Source organism: Glycine soja, chromosome 14 (assembly GCF_004193775.1).
Source record: "Glycine soja cultivar W05 chromosome 14, ASM419377v2, whole genome shotgun sequence".
Taxonomy (NCBI): domain Eukaryota; kingdom Viridiplantae; phylum Streptophyta; class Magnoliopsida; order Fabales; family Fabaceae; genus Glycine; species Glycine soja.
The window spans coordinates 28170553-28193466 of NC_041015.1; the positions used below are offsets into that span (position 1 = coordinate 28170553).

At 32.4% G+C, this 22914-nt stretch overlaps 1 pseudogene; it reads right to left on the reverse strand.

Annotated features, from left to right (window-relative positions):
* Positions 1 to 682: 682 nt before the first annotated feature.
* LOC114383978 lies at positions 683 to 2437 on the reverse strand (annotated as a pseudogene).
* Positions 2438 to 22914: the final 20477 nt, after the last annotated feature.

Sequence of the window (22914 nt, forward strand, 5' to 3'; positions counted from 1 at the left end):
ACACATCACATTAAGCTTGATATTCTTTACAATATAAACATATATGAAACTCTGGAATTTACCTATAAAAAAATTCTATTATAACATTACACATTAAATATTAAATAATTAATTGATTCAGTTCACTAGCCCGTTTCAAATGTTTGGCTAAATTTGAGTAAACTACATTCACATATCTAGATTTTTTTCCAGATTAATATACTTTCTTTTTGTCTCTATGCTAACTCTCATAATTGTTTGAAATACATTTCACTATACTCCTTATACATTATACTAAGTCCCTTAATTATTTAAAAAACAATTACATTGTGTATCCTTATTTCCTATCGTGTGTAATTAGGAAAAAAGAACTTAGAAATTGAATAAACCACCAATTTTGTTCTCAAACTATTATCCTTACCTCAATTGTCCCTAAAGTAATAAAATTGTTTAAGCAATCCTTGAAGAATAGGATATTCATAAGTTTAATTAGTTCTTAAGTTGATGCATTTCAATAAAGTTTAAGGATTAATTTGAAAAATCTTTCAACATTTAAGAGATTACTTGACAGGATTTCTATCCCTTTAAAGACTTCTTAGTTTTTCTTGCTTTATTGATCATTTAGGAGAGAGTAGTATTTCAAGGATCAAATTGATAGTTTACTCAATAAATAATGTAAAATAACAGAAAATCATTATACCTTCTAGGTTTGACAACACCATTGATACATGTCCGCCATCAATGCCTTTTGATGCAATAGATGAGGAGAATAAAGCTTTTCTTGAAAGCAAATAATAATAGGTTGCCTAATTCCATGACCAGGTCCACATGTAATGTTCTTAATATTGGCATCATTGCAACCGGATCCAATGGATACACAGTCATCACCTACAAAAGATAAATAACTCAGCAAAACAAACATTAATAATTGCTTTTGATGAAATAGGTGTGGAGAGTTATAAGAGTTTCTTCTGCCTTACCATTAGAAATAACAGAACTGTATATTTTCACGTCATTGGTATTTTCTATGTGAATTCCATCAGTGTTGGGGCTTAGTTTTGGAGTTGTTATGTAGATTGATTCTACATGGACGTTTTTGCAGCCATCAAATTTGAAATGGAACCAGGGACTGTTCTTTATCCTAAGTCCTTGCACAGTCAAGTTGGAACTCATGAAAAATCTTATGGCCTGCATCATGTAGAATTATGCTCAATCACAATGCAAATATACAAATTGAAGATGTAAATAGAAGAAGGGCTTTGAAAGCTCACAATTGGGCTATCACAAGCTCCTGGGAGTGTTGTCCCATGAGGTCCCTGAGGCATTTATTGTAGGGTACTTGGTGTCAGTGGCTATTTGAAGCACCTATTTTATTTTTTAAAAAGGGATAATCCTAGGAGTGTTGTCCCATGAGGTCCCTGAGGCATTTATTGTAGGGAACTTGGTGTCAGTGGCTGTTTGAAGCACCTAATTTTTTTTTTTAAAAAAAATGATAAAATGTGTTTTACGTCCTCAATTTTTGGTTGTTTTATTTCCTATATTTTAAAAACGATAATTTTGGTCTTGTATTTTTCATAATAGGTGAATTTCGTTCCTTTTTTTTTTTTATGAAACTTAGAATACTAGATGAGAGATGAAAATCACCAATTACAAAAAAGAGGGACCCAACTCATTAATTATAAAAAATATGAGAACCAAACTCATCAATAAGTATAGAAATTAAGACAAATTTTAACAAATTTGTGGGACCTATCTAGAACACATTTTACCATTAAAATAATCTCACAATTCAATTTGATCAATACCTTATGAGGCTTACAAGGAAGGTCCCACCATTTTTCTCCTCTCCCATCTATTAAACTACTTCTTTCCAGTGACATTCCATTGATTCTGTAAAAGACCAGCCATTGGTGCCTACTATTGTTCTTAGGCCAAGATTCAGGTCCATCAGGTGGCATAAGAGTTCCATCAACCTTATATTTTAGCCAAAAAAAAGCCCATTAGTAAAATTTACCCCTTAAAACAAGTAACAAATTAATTAAGAACCAAAAGATGCAAAATATGTATGCATTACCTTCAACTCCAAGACACCTTGACAAGGACCAGTGAAGATAGTGGACTGAACAAGAAAGGAGAAATCTTGGGGTACAATGATAACATTAACTGCTGATTCACTTTGGCAAGCACTGTCCCATGCCATCTTGAATGACTTTGTATAATCTATTTCTCCTTCTCCTGTTGCTCCAAATTTTCGTACATCGAAAATGCCAGAGGCATTGTTATAGTTCTAATTATGTGGAGGGCTAGGAGGTGGTGCAGGCTTTGGAGTTTTAGAAGATTTATGAGAACATGAGTGCTTGTGTTTTGCATGGTGAGAATGATGCCTAGCTTGGATTAGAATAACTAAAGCAAGGAAAAAGATACAAGATGCTAGTGGTAAAATGTGAGAATGCTTCATTCTAAAAAATTTTCTAGCAGGGATTGAAAAAGAAAAGAAAGGAAAGAAAAACTAGTTGAAGCAAAAGAGACTAAGAAAGACAAGAAATCTATTACTACTGTCTACTATCTAAAACTTAGAAAACTTGAGACCAATTGGTTTAGTCACTACCAACAACTAAGAGAATATAATCAGTACTTTCTCATTGTTGACTAATTAGACCCCGAGTTTTGGGAAGTAGAAAGAAAGTAGTGACCACTATGAGCACTATAACACAAGTTGCAATAAGTTTAACCGAGTTTGGCCTTTGGAGTGCATGCAGAATTGAAAAAGCTTATGTTACTATATATAATAACAAATCATAGTGGATGGTCTGCTAAAGTTTCATCTTCACGTTTCCAAATTTTTAAAAGTTTTTCGGAGTAGGAAACGACAAATAAGTCATAGCATTGGCCTTCCTTTGAGAATATGGAGTCTGCATAAAACTGTTCTAAAAAGAGCCGAAACAGAATAACGAGAAATCATATTAGTGGGTAGTCGACAAGCCTCCCATGTTCTTCCCATAATTGCCATTTTCTTTTTTGGCCCCATATTTTGTTATTCCAACATATATATATTACACGTATGTTAATGCTAGATTAACAAGTTTAAACCCTTGTCATGTTTTAAGAATATATATTTATGTGTGTGTATGTAGTGGAGATACAAATTGTTTTTAGAAATCAATTGTATCTGGCTTGCCAGGATGATGGAAAAAAATAAAATTAGATTATGGCTAAGAAAAATTATACACAAATAACCTATGGTAACCATAGAGCACATAGATGGTTGTTGTAGTGTAACAAGGGTCTCAAATTTGAGTTCTTAAGACTTGTTATTTATGCATCCATCCTTGTTTTATTACTAACATTCGTAAATGAATGAACATGTTCAAATGACCAACCCAACAAGTAAGTAACATTACTGAACCAAATAATTTCATTTGGTTTCAATCTCAAAAATGAATATTATGCCAAAGGATGCTAAATACTGATACCTACACATTATATAAGGTGCTAAACTGCTAGTTGCTAAATTCAAAAAGAAAATGAATACTAAATTATAATCTCAACTTTAATATAATGTAAGTAATAGTAAAGAAGACAAGAAGCATGGGGCATACTGAATTTTGTCTCTCGATAGTTTTAAAATTACATGAATGCAGTTCTGAAAGTAAATAATTAAGCTTTGTTTACATATTAATCCTGCTAAAGAGTATCTAAGAACACTAGTTAAAGAATAAATAATAAGCAGAAGGTTTCATTAGTAATATTATATATTATAAAAATATTCACTTTTTTATTCCTTAACCAGAAATTCACAATGTGTATTGGAAAAATTCAAGTCTCACATCCGTAAAGATAAAGTCGTACAAGAGTATATAAGTGAGGGACAACTCTCATCCCTTAAGTTAGCTTTTTGGATTGAGGTAGGCCTAAACTCACATTCTAAGAACATAAGAATATGAATATACAATATCTTATTTCTATAAGTGTAGCCATCCATCACTCTCAAGTTGAAAATTCATCTTTGGCAGCCCAAATGGTGCCACTAACTCGGGTCAGGGCTTCTAAATTCCTTGTGCTACTGATAGCCACTGATGGCAGTTTGGTATTTTTGTCAGTAACTGTATCGAGCGGCTACTCAAATGTCTTGCACAAGCCTTTCATCTTATACAGTTAGATACCACATAAACATTAACTCATTTTTATATAGTTAGATTTCATCTTTACACTTATATCTTAATAATGTAATATATTTTCTTTATTATTAATTAAAATTTAATAAAATCACCCCTTTTTGTAAATCTCATATCTTATTTAATAAATTTATCTATTAATTTTGTAGTTTTTAATAAATTTTAATTAATATTATAGTGTGTGTTAAAACAAAAGTGTTAATAACACTTATTTAACTATAAAGGGAAGAGTGTTAGCAACAATAACATGCTCTCCTTAGTACACTCTCTCCTATTAGTTACTATCAACTTTCAGCACAACAACATGTTGGCTGTAGAATGTGAAGAAACCCTAGATTATTAATACCAGTTCGGATTTGAAGTTGGCCAGATTCATATGGAAACATGCTGCCGGCTTTGTTTATTTTATGTTAAAGCTTGGGCTACATATATCAAAACAACATGTCATTCGTGTAATTACTAATTAGAAAGCATAGAGAACTACTAACTTGTAGAGTATAAGAATTTTTTACTTATAGTGTATTCCCAGTTTCTGTTCAAAGTCAGGTGAAAATATGAGTAATAAAGTATTTAAAAAAGAAGATAATATATATGTGTATATATATATTAAAGGTACAAGCAGTCACTGTAGGCACATAAATTCAGCTTAAAGCAAATGCGTCAGAAACACTCCACAGACATTGGAGACACCCAAAATTTGATAGGAAGGTTGACAAATGGGAGGTTATGTGAACAAACACTGTAACAGTAAATAGATTCTAACCCCAATTCATACATGAGAACCAACAAACAAGTATTAAACTTCATGTAGGAGCACAAGTCAAATTATACCAACCCCAAAAGCTTGTCTTCCAATCAAAAAAGAAAAGTACCTCGGTGAAGCCTGCACCCAAAAGTAGGCTCCAGACAGTATCCAAACAAAAGAAATATGATCATGTTCCATCTGATCGCATGTACTCCCTGAATCCCATTCGCTTGTCTAGCTCACATCAAAGCATGGTCATATCATAGATTCCTGTTACATAGGGTTCAGTCATTGCCAGCACCTTAGGTTTCTAAAGAAAAATTATGACATAAAGCTAAAATTTTATTTTCCCAAAAGATCTGGACATAATAAGTTGGCTAGTTTGTTTATTACCATAGGCCCGAAAAAAAAACCATGCCTCCTGACTTTAACACAATAAAGCATTCCTTGACGGACTTTGGCATCCTTTTCCAGTGGTACTGCTGATAGAGTGAATATCTGACATGACACATAAAAACAAGAAACTTACACAATGAGAGGTCATTAACTTATAGTATTCAACTGAGTCTATGATATATTATATACTCAATATATAAGAGATAAAGTTGTTATTTGTGTATGTTGAATAATGTAGAGAGCTAATATAGAAATATTAAACATCACTAAAGGCTGAACAATCATAAACAATGAGTCTTAGAAAGTCGAAGTAAACACTAAACCACTTGATATATTTCAAATGATACTAAAAACTACATATGAGACCATTGAGATTAAACTATGAATGCATGTATATTTCAAAATATAGCGATGAAGAAATATGGAGCACTATGACCAAAATGAAATGAGGAAAAGATATAGAGCTGACATAAGAAAAGAAGTAAACATCACTAGAGCAAAATGCTCTGCTTCTACATCTTAGAAAAATGCCAATAGGTAGCAAAATGCAATATGAATAGAATATAGAAGAGGACATAATGAAGTATCTGTTATTGGAGAATGAATGAAAAAGGAAAATAATCCTTCACAAGGGTCAACCCTTCTCAACTGGGTTCCAAGACCTACTTTTGCAAAACAATCTCACCAAGTGACTTCTCTGCACAACCTTCCTCTACTTATTAACATGCCTAACTACTTAACAGAGCTAGCCTCTCACTAACAACCATGTCCATCTCACTAACTACTTATTTTCCAAACACACATTTTCCAATTCATATTTTATCAATCTAGGATAAATAGAAAAATAACAATAAATCATATAAGTATATTGAAACTTGTAATAAACAATAAAGCAACTAAAAAATTAGAGCCACAAGTAGATTAGAAGCATGGAAAATTATTGAGATTAGAAGCTTGAATGAATGTATCTTCCAAATGAAAGTAATGAAATGTAGAGAAAAGGAACATTTGCAACATAATGAATAATGATTAATTGCAGTCTACACTCAAACCACTTTTATAATACTTGATCCGATTCAGAATATGTCATTGAAGATAATTGCACAAAGATTAAGAAAGCCACTAATTAGTCTCAATTATCATAAAATATAATTTATTTCCTTTTTATCAAAATATTGGCATTCCTAACTCCACTAATGCCATTGCTATCTCTTATTCCACTTGGTAGAGATAAGAGAGACAAAGATATAGTTGGGACAAAAAAAATTCAAACTTTAATTTTCTAAAATGACAAATAAATTGAAACATTTTTTTTTATTTTAAAAAGGCTAATATTTTGAAATGGATAGTATATTTGTTGACACATGTTGTTAGGATTAGGAATATGCTATCAAGAGACAGTGCTTTCAAAGATAAACATCTGAAATATATTAGTTTAAGCAACCCATGGTGATGATTATGGATCTAACATATGCTCAAGGTCTTGAACCACCATATCATTGAACTTATGATAATTTTAGAGAACAAAAGCTCAAACCAATGTTACAAAATCCACTCCACCACCACAAAGGAAAAAAACTTACAGAAATCCATACCAGTTTGTCTCCAAAACCAATTTTTAAACTTACAGGTGCTCAAACATGGCTCCACATCAGCTCCTCCCATTGACATTTGTAAATTTGAGGCAGCATTTACATGTTAAGACATAATAAATAGTGTTACTAACTTTTTGCATTGTTTATAAATAAAATAGAAAAATGAGTGTAGTTGTCGAACCTCAAATTTGTTGACCTGCAAAATCATTACAATCCAAATCCTTAGCTTCAGAATGACCTGTAAAATGTAAGGCTTGGTCGCACAAAATACATTTATCCTATCGACGCAACTATCTACTATGAATACAATGCATTATCCAAAGGCTTTGGTCCACACAAAATGACATAATGAAATATGTATATTTCATCTCAAATAATTGTCAACAATTGTAATGAAATTGGAAAATATCTTTACAGTAATCATGAAATACACCATAGTGATTTGCCTTATATCATCTAAATCAGTTGTCTTTAACTTTTACAAAATAAGTTGTCCATTTGTTGCAAATTGTTGTTATGGTCTCATTGTCTAATGGTGTGCCATCACTAAACCACTACAAAATATGAAATACACAAATTAGTCACATACATGTAAAATGAATAAAAAGTGATAGTCAAGTAATAAGTTCAACTTGTGAAAGTAAATATACCATGGCCCAATCATTCTTCAAACCTCCACTTACTATGTTCCACATCCAATGCATGACATAATAGCTACACTCGTAACCTCCACTTTGAACATGACTCTACATTTATTATGAAAAATAATACGATGTGAGAATTACGAACTTAGAAAACACCACTAGCCTAAAATAAGAATGCATTAAATGACTAACCTTTGCTTCAATCCGTTAAGGTGCAGCTTGATCAGTTTTACCATCCATGGTAGTATTTAAAGTCTTCATTGCACTGGTTAGAAAAAAACATCAACGCATATACACCAGAAAACTATTTAACACCCCAACTTTACAGTAAACCTTTAGGTTATTATCAGTGTTATTTTGTACTGTTAATGACTTTTCAACATATGAAAATTTAAGTAGATACAATGTCAAAGGACATCATGCATGTCCTATCTATGAGAGAAACACAAGCTTCATTAAGCTGAAACATGGAAAGAAGACAGTATATACCAGACATTGAATATTTCTGAAACTTTTTCACCCATATCGATAATTGAAAAAAACTTTTAATGGAAGTCAGGAGAATGAATGCCCGTCGCAACCATTAGTTGGAAACGAAGTTTATGATCAGGTAAAGGACATTGTAACTATATTTGGGAATACCTAAAAGAAGACATCATCTGACACAAACATGTGGAAGAAAAGGTCAATATTCTTTGATCTTCCATACTGGTCTGATCTACATGTGTGTCACTGTCTAGACGTTATGCACGTTGAGAAAAATGTTTGTGATAGTTTAATTGGTACCCTTCTTAACATTAAAGGCAAGACAAAGGATGGTTTGAAATGTTGTCAAGACTTGGTTGACATGGGAATATGAGAGCAGTTGCATCCGATATCACAAGGTCGGCGAATCTGCCCCTAGCATGCCACACAATGTCAACAGCAGAGAATAGAAGTTTTTGTCAATGTCTGCGGAATGTAAAAGTCTGACAAGGATACTCTTCAAATATCAAGAGCCTTGTAGCCCTCAATATTCTGAAGTTGGTTGGTTTGAAGTCTCATGATTTCCATATCTTAATGCAACAACTATTGCCTGTTGTGATTCGTGGGATCTTGCCTGACAAAGTTAGGGTTTCCATATCCTATTCGTGTTTTCTTTTTAATGCTATCTGTAGCAAAGTCATTGACCCTCGACAATTGGATGATTTGGAATATGAGGCTGCCATTGTCCTTTGTCAGTTGGAGATGTATTTTCCTCCATCATTTTTTGACATCATGGTTCACTTAATTGTTCTTCTTTTGAGAGAGATTCGATTGTGTGGTCCAGTTTTTTTAGGCTTGACTGACTTGGATCTAATCTGCAATAGAGAAAGAAAGATGATGTATAAATATTGAAAAAAGAAGGAGGAAACATAATCAGAACCAAATGAAAATGCAGGATCGCGAAACATGCAACTAGAATGCAGAGTTGAGGTTGGAACAAAAGCAATCGGAAGCTAGTCACATGGTTGAAATGGAAACACAAGAAATGAAAAACAATCGAAAGCTACTCACATTTGTATGAAATCGAAAGCTACGAATTGTGTTTTGATAGGCTGGTGTTTGTGGAATAGGTCGACAACAGGACACAATCAACTCAGAGTACATAATCAGCATAGCTTGTAACCTAGAGAAACATAGCTTGCGATTATGAATTTGAATTTGAAATTTCAAAATTGAAAAATGGTGGAACAAAGAAGCAGAGAAGCACAACGCGATGAGGATGTGAGGGAGGTGAGGGACGCGCTGACATGTGGAGCGCGAACAAGGAAAGGTGGAAAAAATAGAAAACAGTGACACATGGAGGATGTGATTGTTCTTTTACTACTAACATATAGATAAAGAGAAAAATCCCTATACACTATTAGTGTAAAAGGGCTTTACATACACAACCAATTATATCTCTTTATTTTGCCACCACAGAAAAATGTCTTAATTAAATAAAAAAATGTAAAAATTGCATCACTTTCATTGCATGTTCTAGGTTTGCCCCTCTTTGGAATGAAAAAATATACCCAAACCCTATTAGTATCCATAAAAATATCCGCAAATGAGTAAGTTAAATACTAGATTATTAGGGATGGGTCTGGAAAGGTATTACCCAGAAAAATTTAATGGGATGGGTGTGGGTCCAGGTATTATAGTACCCACTCTCCTCATCCTGCACCTCTTATATATATTTAGTTTAATTAAAATATCGTATATATATTATTAAATATTAATTTGATGATAATTGATAGGAAACCTCTGGGCTTTTATTGATGCACATATAAATTTGTCATGCCTTTTCGTGAATTATGGATCAATACAATTGGAAAGCATGGTAGATTGAGTGAGATTTGGTTTTGGAAATGCATGAAATATCATGTAAATTTATTCGTAAGACATTTTTTTATTTCTTCAAATATAAAATCAAGATAAATCATATTTCATTTGATTAATATTTCTTATTTCGTTATTAGTGAGTAAATGTGTAGTTGAAAATTAATCTTAATTAATTAGTCATCATAACTTTTTTGATTTTTTAATATAGCCAAATCATGTATATAAAACACAATTCATTATAAAAAAAATTAATATATAAAATTTAAATACAACTATGTACATAAAATTTAGTATAAGTCATTTCAAACAATAAATGGACCCATATATATATTACCCCACTCGTCTAGGTCTCATTAAACCAAGTTCCTCGTTCCAATATACTTGGTTCTTTTTATTTTGAACTAACTATAAAATTGTTCATATATAATACCATGAGGTAGAATATATATTTATAAGTTAATTAGTTTCTTTTTTTTTTCAAGTCTTAAAGAATATCATTATATGATGTCAAAGTTTCTAATAATTATGTTAAATGATTAAAACATTACATGTAAAAATGATTTGTTGGATAATCTAATATATATATATATATATATATATATATATATATATATATATATATATATATATATATATATAAAAAGAAGGTTTGATTCTATGGGATAATCCACGTGACAATCTCATTCATTTCCTCCAAAAATATTGCATGATATAATTTAATTGAATTATTAATTCAAATCAATGTTATTGTATTATGTAAATAAATTAAATTTTATTTGTCATTCTATTAGAGCTATATTCAATTAGTATTCTATTATATGCAAACAATTATATTTTTATAATTTTTATTCTTAATAACAGATTTTTTCTATTCTCTAAACTTTTTTTCTCAACCAATTATTTCATTCCTCTTTTAGCATTTTTTTTAATAACAATTTTAATATTTTTTTAATGATGTACTATGAAAAACGATTGATCAGTTTATTTCGTTTATTTTTAGTATATTTTAGTTAATAATATATCTCTTTTTAGGATATATATATATATATATATAGTTTTGCATCATGTAATTAAAAATTATATGAATGAAATATTAAATTCGTGAACCATATTTTAATTGATAAGAATATGTTTAAATATTAAAGAAAAATAGAAGTTTCAATAATAACATTCACCCATTAGAAATAAGTTCTTAATTCAAATGATTTTTTTTCTTATTTATTCAATTATAGAAGATTTTTATATTTTAAATTAACTTATTTGATTAATGTTTCTATTTCTTAGATTAACAATATACAAATATAGAAAATATATTAAATATAAAATAAAATTGATACATTTTTTAGGAAGTATAAAATTTTTTAAAAACACAAACTTGATGTATGTATGTGAAAATATAGTATACATCATACAAAATTTTGGTGTGATTTTTATTTATAATATTTAACATTTTGTTATATATTAATATCGTTAACTATTGTGTATTTTTATTAATATATTTTTTATTAATTAAAATATAATAGATAAATACATTAAAGAGTTATAATATATAAAAAATTATAAATTATAAAATTAATATCCGTGCAGGTACCAGACACTAAGCTAGTTATGTTTATAATATTGTTTTTTATGACTTATGTTTGAATGACATAGGTTATACTAGTATTTGAATGCTTTTATAGGTATGTTTTGGATGATTGAAAAGTAAATTTTCAACTTAGTTGTAAGGTCATCTCCAACGGTGGGAACTTAGGAGTTGCTTAGAGTGAAGATATCCTATCTAGAAATTTTTTCCCATTGGAGACAATCGACGTGGCATTGAAAGTTTCTTAAAAAATAAGAAGCGCATCATTGTCTACAAGATACTGGGTGCTTGTGATTGTGAATAAAAAGTTATTTCCTTCGTAAACCAACATCAACGACCAAGCCACATTCAGAACGAGGGAAAAAAAATTATAAAAGTGAGTTTTTTTTAACCTTTTTAATCATTGGAACAAATTAGTATATGAATATCTTAGAACTGATATGATATTTGTATGGACCACCAAAATTAATTTAATATTATCTAAGATACCCAAAGTGAGAATCTTAAACTCCTATCATTAGAGATGTCCTAATAGTTTTTTTTTAATTAATAATTTGTTATTGATTTACTGACTTTATGTGTAAGTAAATTATGGGTAATGAATACAAGTATGAGTATATAAAGTTATTATCCTTAGGGATATAAAATTAGATACAAGTATTTTTTCCAAACATTGATATAGGGATGGATACTATGGTAGCTATCCAGACTCTATTCATTGTGATCCCTACATCCTCTCCACTAACACTGCTGCCTCCACAGTGCCAATTGACCCTGCCTTTCACCAATCTCTATTATTCAACATATTGAATCGTAATCCTTCCTTTCACCAATAATAGGGTGTAATTGCAGTTTATGCCCTGCACTTTTTAAAAAGTAAATTGAGCTCCTTCCTCGATAGACAATGGACAATGGTCGATAATTTGTATTTGAAGACAGATTAATTCCAGTCAAAAGTAGAAACTTTCAAAACGAAGATAAATTACATACGGGTTTGTCATTGGGCTCCTTCCTCAACACAATGGGAACCTATTTTAATGTTCAAAACAAACCCATAAAAAGGAGAACATGCAATTGGAGGCTAGCAACGGATAAGAAAAAATAGCAACCAATAAAGCAGCAAAGCAACAGGTGCTAGTAGCTGGAATGAAAAGGAAGTTGTGTGAATCTGAATGGTGGAGGCAGCGTGAATCGACACAGTGAAGGTAGCGATTAGTTGAAAGGATGCTGACCTCAGAACGTGTCAATCTCTACGTTTTATTTATTTTTATTTTTTAATAAAACACTTAAGTGAGGTGGCAAAATAAAGAGAATCGATTGTCCGTGGAAAGCCCTTTTACAATGACACAGTACGAACATTAATCACATATAGTAATATCTAAATTAATAGGAAAGTAGGAAATTTATTTGCAGAAATATTAGTTTTTTTATAATTGCAAAACTATTAGTTAATAATTGATAATTTATATAAAAAAAAATATAGTTTTTTTTTTTGTGAATACATATCAGAGGGTTAAATTCCACTAGCAGATTTATTGTGAGTCAAATCAGCTCTCAATGCACTAGAAATATGTGATTTTGTTATGCAAGTTCTAACTTCAAAGTCATTGGTCAAATAGATATTAGACTCGGTCAAATAGTTCATATTAATAAGATGGTAAAAAAAAAAAAACCCTGTAAGTTATAAACTCAAGGTGGGTTTGTGAAAAAATGACTTAGTTTGTTATTAACTTCTAAGTGTTGGTTTTTACTATATCCACTCCCTTTTTCCTAAGTACATCCTCCTTTTGTTTTTTTTTTTTAATTTTTACTATCATAAATACTCTCTAAACCCAAAACACCCTTGTATCATTATTTTGAAAATTACTTTATGGAATGATGTTTAAATTTTGTGTTCCAAATAGTACTTTCTGAAACACAATAAGTTCCATGTACTTTTTGGCATACTATTTAAAACTTTGGATTTTGAAAAGTACTTTCCAAAAGAAAAAAATCTAGACAATATTTTGGAAAGCACTTTCCAAAATTTAATAAAAAAAACTTTTTCATTTGTTTGAAAAAAAACATCTCAAAAAAGTGGCACACAAAGAAAATATTCTTATGTGTCTATACCTCATCTTTTGAACCTTCAACAAATTACACAACATGTGCAAACCATGTATGCAGAACTGAATATTGTAAGCACTTTTTTTAATTTGTGGCAAGAAAATAAAACTAGATCAGTAAAACTATGAAAAGTGAGGAAGAAACAAAGATCAAAGCAAGATATCAAACTAGACTAATAAAGGGAGTGAAAGAGAGTAAGAATTCTGATGAAAAAAATGGGGGAGTGTTTCATTGCCATAGAAAAAGTGTATTGTTGAGGGAGTGTGCGATTGTGTGAGAAAAAGAATGTTTGAAATAAGAAGGATATTTAAGTAATTTGATTTTAAAAAAGAAGGGGAGTGTTTTTAGAAAAAAGGGAATGGATATAGCAAGTACCTTAAGTGCAACTAAGCCCCAGACCAATCATTAGTCTCATAGGAAGCCCAAAGGACCGAAACTCGTGGAGATACCTTGGGGTCCCATTAAGAGTCAAATGCCCTAATTACGATGGTTACAAAAATGAAATTTCTAAGTTCGCTCTTGTAAAGAAAAATATCACAAGAACGGAGATTGAATTGTGATTTTTACTAAATTTCAAACCTTTTTCTAAAACAATGAAGTTTGATGAAATGAGACTTAAGAAAAATAGATAATAAATTTTTGTACGATAGATCAGACAATAGTTTTATGTCTTTGTAAAACAAACAAAGTTTTTTCAAAAGCAAAGATCAAATTCAAACCCTAGATTAGTTCAAATAATGGAAAAAAGAATAAACAAAATAAGACACAAAGAATTTATACTAGTTCAACTAACTTCAACAAGTTGCAAACATTTATCACTATCACTTTTGGCTCCTTAACTCAAGCTTTACACCAAGTTTGTTACAACCAGTATTCTTTAATCTGCCAAGCCACTACAGGCTCTAACACAAGTCAAAATATTTGTTGGTTTGTTTACATAATGACAAACACTCTATCGTCTTATAGACGAATAAGCAATTTCAACACTTAGTCTTTTCTCTCAAGATGAATAAAAGGTTTTAAGAGCTTTTCTAAATTTTACAAGAATTTACATAGAGAGCTTTTTACTGAAGGAATCTGAATAATGAGCACTTTAGTTCATACTTCATATTTACAAAACTTCTGGTATATATAGGTCTTCTTCAATCAAGTATTTGTGGTTTCTAAATAGACATATTTCCTCTCTTAAGCTTGTGTCTAAATAAAATGTTCGTTGGGGAATTAAATGCATACATTAAAAGCATGTACTTCTTCATGCTTAGAAATCACTCTTCGTAGCTAGCATGTTGAACACTATGTAACATCCCAATTTTTCGTAAATAAATTTAAAAAGCTTTTTAGTAATAAATAAATAAATAAATAAATTTAGAGCAAATAATAGGCTGAGTACCCTAGGTATAAATAGTTATGTTAAGTCAGCTGCCTCCTTTTGGCCTCATTTTCGTTTTTTCCCTTCTCCTCTCAAAACCCTTTCTTTTTCCCGCAGCCCACCAAACCAGTCTCAGAAAAACGACGATCTCGAACCCGTTCACCGTTGGATCATCGTGAAATTTGAGTATCATGTTTGCAACACAATTCCGAGCATTCTCACCGTTGGGAATTTCGATATCATGTCTGAACTGAGAGAAAAACCCTTCGCATTGTAGCCTTTTTCTTTCCCGCAGAAACCCAGAGCTGTCTTGGTAAAACTACGATCCCGGTTTCGTTAACCGTTGGAGTATTGTGAAATTTGGATATGTTGTTTGAAATTCAATTCCGCACGCTTCCACCGTTGGGATTTGCGAGATAATATTCGTGGAGGGAGAAAAAGGAATCGTATGAAGACAGTACAAGTGGATGTTTCAATCTCTTCTCCGTCTCTCTGACGTTTGGAAATTCTATCGGAGCAGTCGGATGAATAATTGAAAGAATTTCCGGGAACCGCTAGAGATGTTGCTATCGCTGGCTGAAGACACGTGAGCCCGCTTAGAGGTAAGGGATGAGTTATTCACAGTTGGGGATTAGTGAGAACATGTGTAGGGATCCTTAGAGGATTAAATTGGGGTTTTATTTTGGGATGTTTGTTAAATTGCAATTTTTCCTTTATGATTATAAATAAAATATTGATGTCCTAATGAAAATTGCTTGATAAATTGTGTTCTTGATATTTGTATATTTCGACCTATGATTTTGATATAATTGTGTAATATTATTTGAGGGGTTTTAGTCCTCATGTTGTGATAGTCTTTTATATAAATTGTTATATTGAGGATATGAAATGATGATTCAAATTGTGAGTATGTGATGAATTGTAGAATAACATGTTGCTTTGAGATTATAATATTGTTATTGAGATTGAGTATAAGTGTAAAGTTGAACATGTGTTAATTTGTGAGATACGTGTAAACATGTGATGGTGGATTGTGACACTATGAGATGTGAAATTGTGAATGAGTTCTAGTTGTGAATAAGTGTGTAGTTAACACTTGATGTGAAATTACTTGTGTTGTAAGCTATGAATTGTACAATACCCGACCAGCGTTATCTTGAGAAAAGCGTTGATGCGCAGTGTTAAAGAGAAAATGTAGGTTTCCTATTTAGAAACCAGTGTTAAATCGTAGCGCAATTGTGTTGAACGTGTTTAAAACACGAGTGTAAGGTCGTGGGTATTGTATAATTCATGAGCAGTGTTTGCATGTAAAAAAAATTATTTTAGGGGTTGAACCTGAATCAGGAGAGAGAGGCCCTGACGGACTCTTCGGAGTGTAGGCCTTGGGGGTCACCGGGTTTGAGTGCTCCTTTAAGCCTATGCTGATCTCATATGGTTGGAGCATTCTCGCAAAACATCGTGACCCTGACTGGTCTCCCTATGATCTTACTTAGTGAGAGTGACCTGACAAACCCATTGTGTGGTGTGTCTTGTTATGTACTCCTAAGCGCCCCAGGGTGGTTTTTCACTGACATGGTACCACATTGCATATAGAATTGAGTCTTAGCATAACTATTGCATATGCTTGCTAATTGATGTGTTATTATATCTTGATCGAAGTGTGGGATTCTTGTGTAATGTGATTGATAATTGAAAAGTGAATTTTGAATGACGAAGTGGTGAAGTTACGTGAGCTATGTTTAAGCAAGTGGTATCTCATTTATATAATATGTATATTTAATTGTCTTGTTTCTCTATTAGCTAGGAATGTGATAACTCACTCCCTGTGTGTTGTTGTGTTTGGATCCTGTGATGATCTTGAACTTGTGTTCGGGGGAGCAGATGAATAGGTGGATGACTATGAAGAACCTCATGCTAGAGGACACGGGAACACCACGCTCTGATAGGATGTGACATTAGGATATAGGTTCTATATTAATTGTATGAGACTTATATGACTTTCTTTGAGTCGAGATGACTTTATTATTTATTTGGACAAGTTTGAATATGATGTAGAAGAAAGTGAATGTGAGCCTTTTACCCATTTGAAAAGCTTGTATTTAAAAATGTTTTAAAAATACTTTTAATTAATATTTGAATTTTTATTCCTTTATTAATATATATGTGAGGGGTAGAGGGTGTCACACACTACATCATGAAACGACTTCCTTTTATGTTAGAGTAGGTTTGCGCAATAAAGCTTTTCTTTTGATTGCGATTGAGGAATTTTAGAACTTGACCTCATTTAATCTTCATAGGATTCGATAGATCCTAGAGGAATATCTTTGCAATATAGATCTCAGACATAGAGTAATAAATGAAGGCTTAAATGTCTATATACTATCGTACCAGATCATGATTTTATCTTGCTACCATCTAAAACATCAGATGCACACTTAGCAAAACATATTCTGATAGCGAGCACATAAGACACAACTTTTAACATGTGTATTTGTTTATCTAATCAAAATATTTAAGGGTTTCGATTCGTCTTAAGACATAAATGTCTTTTGACCTAACAACCCCCTCAATTTTTTCTTGAGGTGCTTCGGGAAAATCTGATGGGAGTCTACTTTGTTCGACTTAAGTTTTGGTGTTTTATTTTTTTTCTTTACACACCGAAAAAGAAAAATATTTTTTATTACAAAAAGTAAAAAACATTTTCTTGTGATAGAACATGAGTAAATTATCATTAGCTATTCAGTGGAGAATAGTTGGATCCAATTCAAAGGTGGTTCTATGATCTAGATTGAAAGAATGAATCAAATAGAGGAGCACGAGGTGGCAATGACTCAACCATGGTGTATTAGGTTGCCTACAAAGACTCCGACCCTCAAGTTAGTCATGAGTGAACAAGAGAGTTATCAATTAGAGTTAGAGAAGAAACATACCGGAATCAAACTTATATATCAGTATTTAGGTAGGAAAATGCTTAATACAATTGGATCATGCGGATTACATGACTAAGGTTCTAGTCACATGTTTAGCATGTGCACCTTGTCGGTCCAATGTTGGAGGATAACTAATTGATTGGCTTGAATTGACCTTAAGTTTCTTGGTCTGGAATATACTGAGGAGTTTCTCTTGAATACTAAATTAGGGGAGGATCATGCATTTTACGCGCGCCCTCTTGTCAATGTGAAAAAGCAAAGATGACCCATCTTCATAGGTCGGGAATTTGGTCAACGTAGACCAAACTTTAGAAGATATCGTGATCCAAGTGATATCGACATGTTACTTCAAAACAATTTCTCCCAAGTCAATGACTTCTTTATAGAAGTAGTTGGCTTTATAATAATCAAATACTATGCTCTAGGTTAGGCGTATAGCCAAGGCCGAATCTTGTCGATTTGGCTCTACATGCCCCCTGTTCCATGGTTTCAAAGAATTGGCTTATATAATAACTTGGTAGATTATGCTACCATTATCTCATCTTGGTTTTGGTTAATGTCTTTTGCCCCGTTTAAACGTGTCAAATTAATGGTGTCCTTCCATCTTTTAACTGCCTCACATTTATTGTTGGGAATGAAGTGGTTAATAATGATCTGGATTTTAAATTCTCACACTCACCTATCTTATTTGTCTATGTGGCTTTGCTCTGCCACGTGTCTGAGAAATATTTATACACCTTCTTCTCCCTTTTTTTTTCCTTCTAAAAAAAAATTGCCGTGTGTGATTCCCTTCTTTCTTTTACACTTTCTTCGACTGTTTGTAGTTGATTTCTTGCTTTTGAAGTTGAACATGCTTCATATTTAAGAAACCTTTTTCATAAGCCAATGGTTCATACCTTTTTTTATACTTCTCAATAAGTTATATTTCTTAGAAAGCACTCAAGGAAAGCCATTAGAAGCAAATGTCTAAAGGACTTAGAATTTTCTTTTGAGAAAAGTTTGTTGTCAAAATATTTAGCTCAGATAAGGTTTTGCTTCAACAAATAAGTATCCAAACAAAATTTTTGTGGGGTAGTGTGGAGGGTGCTAAGAAGATATCGTGGATAAGTTGGGAGAACATGTGTTGCCCAAAAAGTTATTCCAGTTGGGTATTAGAGATATTATCACATTCAATGAGGTGTTCATCACTAAGTAGAGATGTAGTATGTTCCAGCAAAGGGGTTCTCTATGGTGTGAGGTGTTGGAGTCCAAGTATGGTGGATGGAGAAATCTTATTGGAGAGGACATTATTTCAAACTCTTCAATTTGGTGGAGGGATTTTAGAAAGATATGTGGAGGTGATGCTTTGCATTTTAGGTCATTATTAGGTTTTGTTTTAGTTAGGATCTTCTACTTTGTTTGTCTTAGGACTTAGTCTTTGCATGCTTATATGTCTTTCTCATCTTTTTCTCTAACTTGTTATGGTTTTTGTGTTCTTGTGTTTCATAAGAGTATTTTGACATGATTAGATGTGCCCTAAGAGTGATTTGATGGATTACAGATCATGTGGATTGAAGTTTAGAGCTTTGTAGGTCTCAAAAAGTAGCTCATTGGAAGCCTTGAAGGGATTCCATGACCGTGCCAAATTTCTTATATGCTGATTTTTGGTGGACGACAATATGCACAACCGTGCAGATAAATTGCATGATCGTGCAACAAACTTTGTGACAAAACTTGCATTTGCATTTTTTTTACTTCTTTGGGCTTGAACTTTTTTGAGCCACTTCTTTGAAAAACCTTTTAGACACTATTTTAGGGTTCCAAACTTTGTTTTGAGATGAATTTGAGGAGAATGGATTGGGGTTCTTGATCATTCTCCCTCTTTTGGTTAAGCTTTCTCTTTTCGTTTGTTTGTATTTCTTTCATGGCTACCTGTGAGAAGTCTTCTTTTTCTTCTGGGATTGGGAACTACCCCTATAATTATTTAATGAAGTAATTCCAATTTCCTTTGTGTGAATCTTGTTCTTGTTTATTTCTTCCTATTGCATTTATCTTATTAAACGAATTTGGCACATGTTCCACATATCTTTTAGGGGTTGGGGATGTACTTAAAGAAGAAACCAATACACCAGAATTATAGAAGGAAACTTAGGTGGAAACCATGGCAGTAGGTTAAACCCTAAAGATTGGGTTAGGTGGTTTGAAATGGCTTTGTCTAAAATTCCTTTTCCTTGTCTGTTTTAGTCACTCCGTTGGCCCATCACTGCAAGCCACTAGCCAAGCACGACCACTACAAGCCATCACCAAAGCACCACATGACACCATCATATTCCTTTTTTCTATAATTGGATCTTTGAGGATGAACATTTTGTGACATGCATAACCATCAGACACATAAGCACATCACAATTCAATCCTAGCCCTAAACAACACAATTACGCATTCAAATTTGCAATTACAAAATCACATAATAGAAGAAAAAAATGTTTATGGATTAGGAGAAGAGAAAAAGAAAAGATTGTGAGATCTCAGAGTTGCCAAGGCAGAAAGCGGCGAGAGATGGAGGACGACGCTAGGGTTCAAAGAAACAAGCAAGGTGATGAGAGGTGTGACACCCTCTACCCCGACATACATGTAAATAAATAAAACATATAAAAATATTGATCAACAAATTCACATGAGTAAAAGGTTCACATTCACTTCACTATTACCAAATAAGACTTATTAAAAACATATTCGGCTCAAAACAAGGCCATCAAAGTTTACAAAAAATGTTTTGTTAAGTCAGTGAGGTAAAATGAAATAAAATAACATCATGAAATTAAAATAAGAACTCATCCCCAATGTCACATCCTATCAGAGCATTGTGTCCCAACGCCCTCTGGCACAAGGTTCTTTAAAGTCATCCACCTAGTTATCTGCTCCCACGAATACAAGGTTCAAGATCATCATAGGATCCAAACACAAATAGCACACAGGGAGTGAGTTATCACACACACACAAAAAAAACAAAACAAATAAACAAAACATAATCAAAATAAATTATGGAAATATTTATAACGTAACTCAACTTAATACAATCCACATCACTTCACCACTTTATCTTTAAAATTCATTTTTCAATCACTAATCACATTACACATGAATCACACACTCGAGTCAAGACATAATAACACTCATCAATTTCATAATAAACAATTAGCAAGCATTATGCAACAATTTGTAGAAGCAAGCTTCATTGCTTCATGATGATGAATAAAGATTGATTCAAGGTGTTTTGATGATATCAAAGATGATGACAAAAAGCTCATGAGAATGATTTCAAGATTGAGTCAAGAACAATTCAAGAATCAAGAGAAAGATTCAAGAGAATTTTCAAGTTTCAAGTTTTCAAGAATCAAGAATCATGAATAATCAAGATCAAGATTCAAGACTCTAGATTCAAGAATCAAGAAAAGGCTCAATCAAGATAAGTACAAAAAAAGTTTTTCAAAACATTGAGTAGCACATGAAGTTTTCACAAAAACTTTTACCAAAGAGTTTTTACTCTCTGGTAATCGATTACCAGTTTACTGTAATCGATTACTAGTGGCAAGTTTTGTTTTCAAAAAGCTTTCAACTGAATTTTCAACGTTCCAATCAATTTCAAAATGGTGTAATCGATTACAATATATTGGTAATCGATTACCAGTGTGTTTGAACGTTGAAATTCAAATTCAAATGTCAAGAGTCACATCCTTTCACAAAAATGCTTTGTGTAATCGATTACAATGAATTGGTAATCGATTACCAGTGATAAGTTTTAAACAAAAATCAAAAGATGTAACTCTTCCAATGGTTTTCAAGTTTTTCTAAAGGTTATAACTCTTCTAATGGTTTTCTTGACCAGACTTGAAGAGTCTATAAAAGCAAGACCTTAACTTGCATTTTACAGACATTGATTACAATCTTTTACATCCTTTTAATCTCTTTAAACATCCTCTTGAATTTCTTCTTCTTCTTCCTTTGCCAAAAGCTTTCTAAATTTTTTCTAGTTTTCCAAACCTTGAAAAAAAAAGTGCGCTATTCATCTTTTTCATTCCCTTCTCCCTTTGCCAAAAAGAATTTGCCAAGGACTAACCGCCTGAATTCTTTTTGTGTCTCTCTTCTCCCTTTTCCAAAAGAAAGAAGGACTAACCGCCTGAATTCTTTTGTGTCTCCCTTCTCCCTTGTCAAAGAATTCAAAATGACACAGTCTGAGAATTCTTTTGATTCTTCCCTTTCCCATAAACAAAAGATTTCAAAGGACTAACCGCCTGAAAATTCTTTTGTTTCCCCATTCACAAAGTTTCAAAGGACTAACCGCCTGAGAACTTTGTCTTAACACATTGGAGGGTGCATCCTTTGGGGTACAAGTAGAGGGTACATCTACTTGGGTTGTTGTGACTGAGAACAAGAGAGGGTACATCTCTTGTGGATCAGTTCTAGTGGAGGGTACATCCACTAGGTTGTTCAAAGAGAATAAGGGAGGGTACATCCCTTGTGGATCTTTTCTTGTAAAGGAATTTACAAGGTTGAAAAGAAATCTCAAGGACCGCAGGTCGCTTGGGGATTGGATGTAGGCACGGGTTGTTGCCGAACCAGTATAAAACTCTTGTGTGTTTGTCTTCTTCTTCCCTACTCTTTTAATTTCTGTTGTGCACTTTAATTACCGCTTTTACTTTTGGTTAAGTTTATATTTATGTTCTTTACATTCTTAACAACATAGTAAAAGCCTAAGAAGGGTAAATTTTAATTAGTAAAGGTTCATTAATAATTAATTCAACCCCCCCTTCTTAATTATTCCGAGGCCACTTGATCCAACACAATTATACTAAGACTTAAGCCTACATGCAATGTGGTACCATGTTAGTGAAAAATCACCCTGGGACGCTTAGGAGTACATAACAAGACATACCATACAATGAGTATGTCAGGTCACTCTCACTAAGTAAAATCATAAGGTAACCAGTCAAGGCCACTCTGTTTTGCAAGAATGCTCCAACCATATGGGATCAACATAGGCTTAAAGGAGCACTCAAACTGA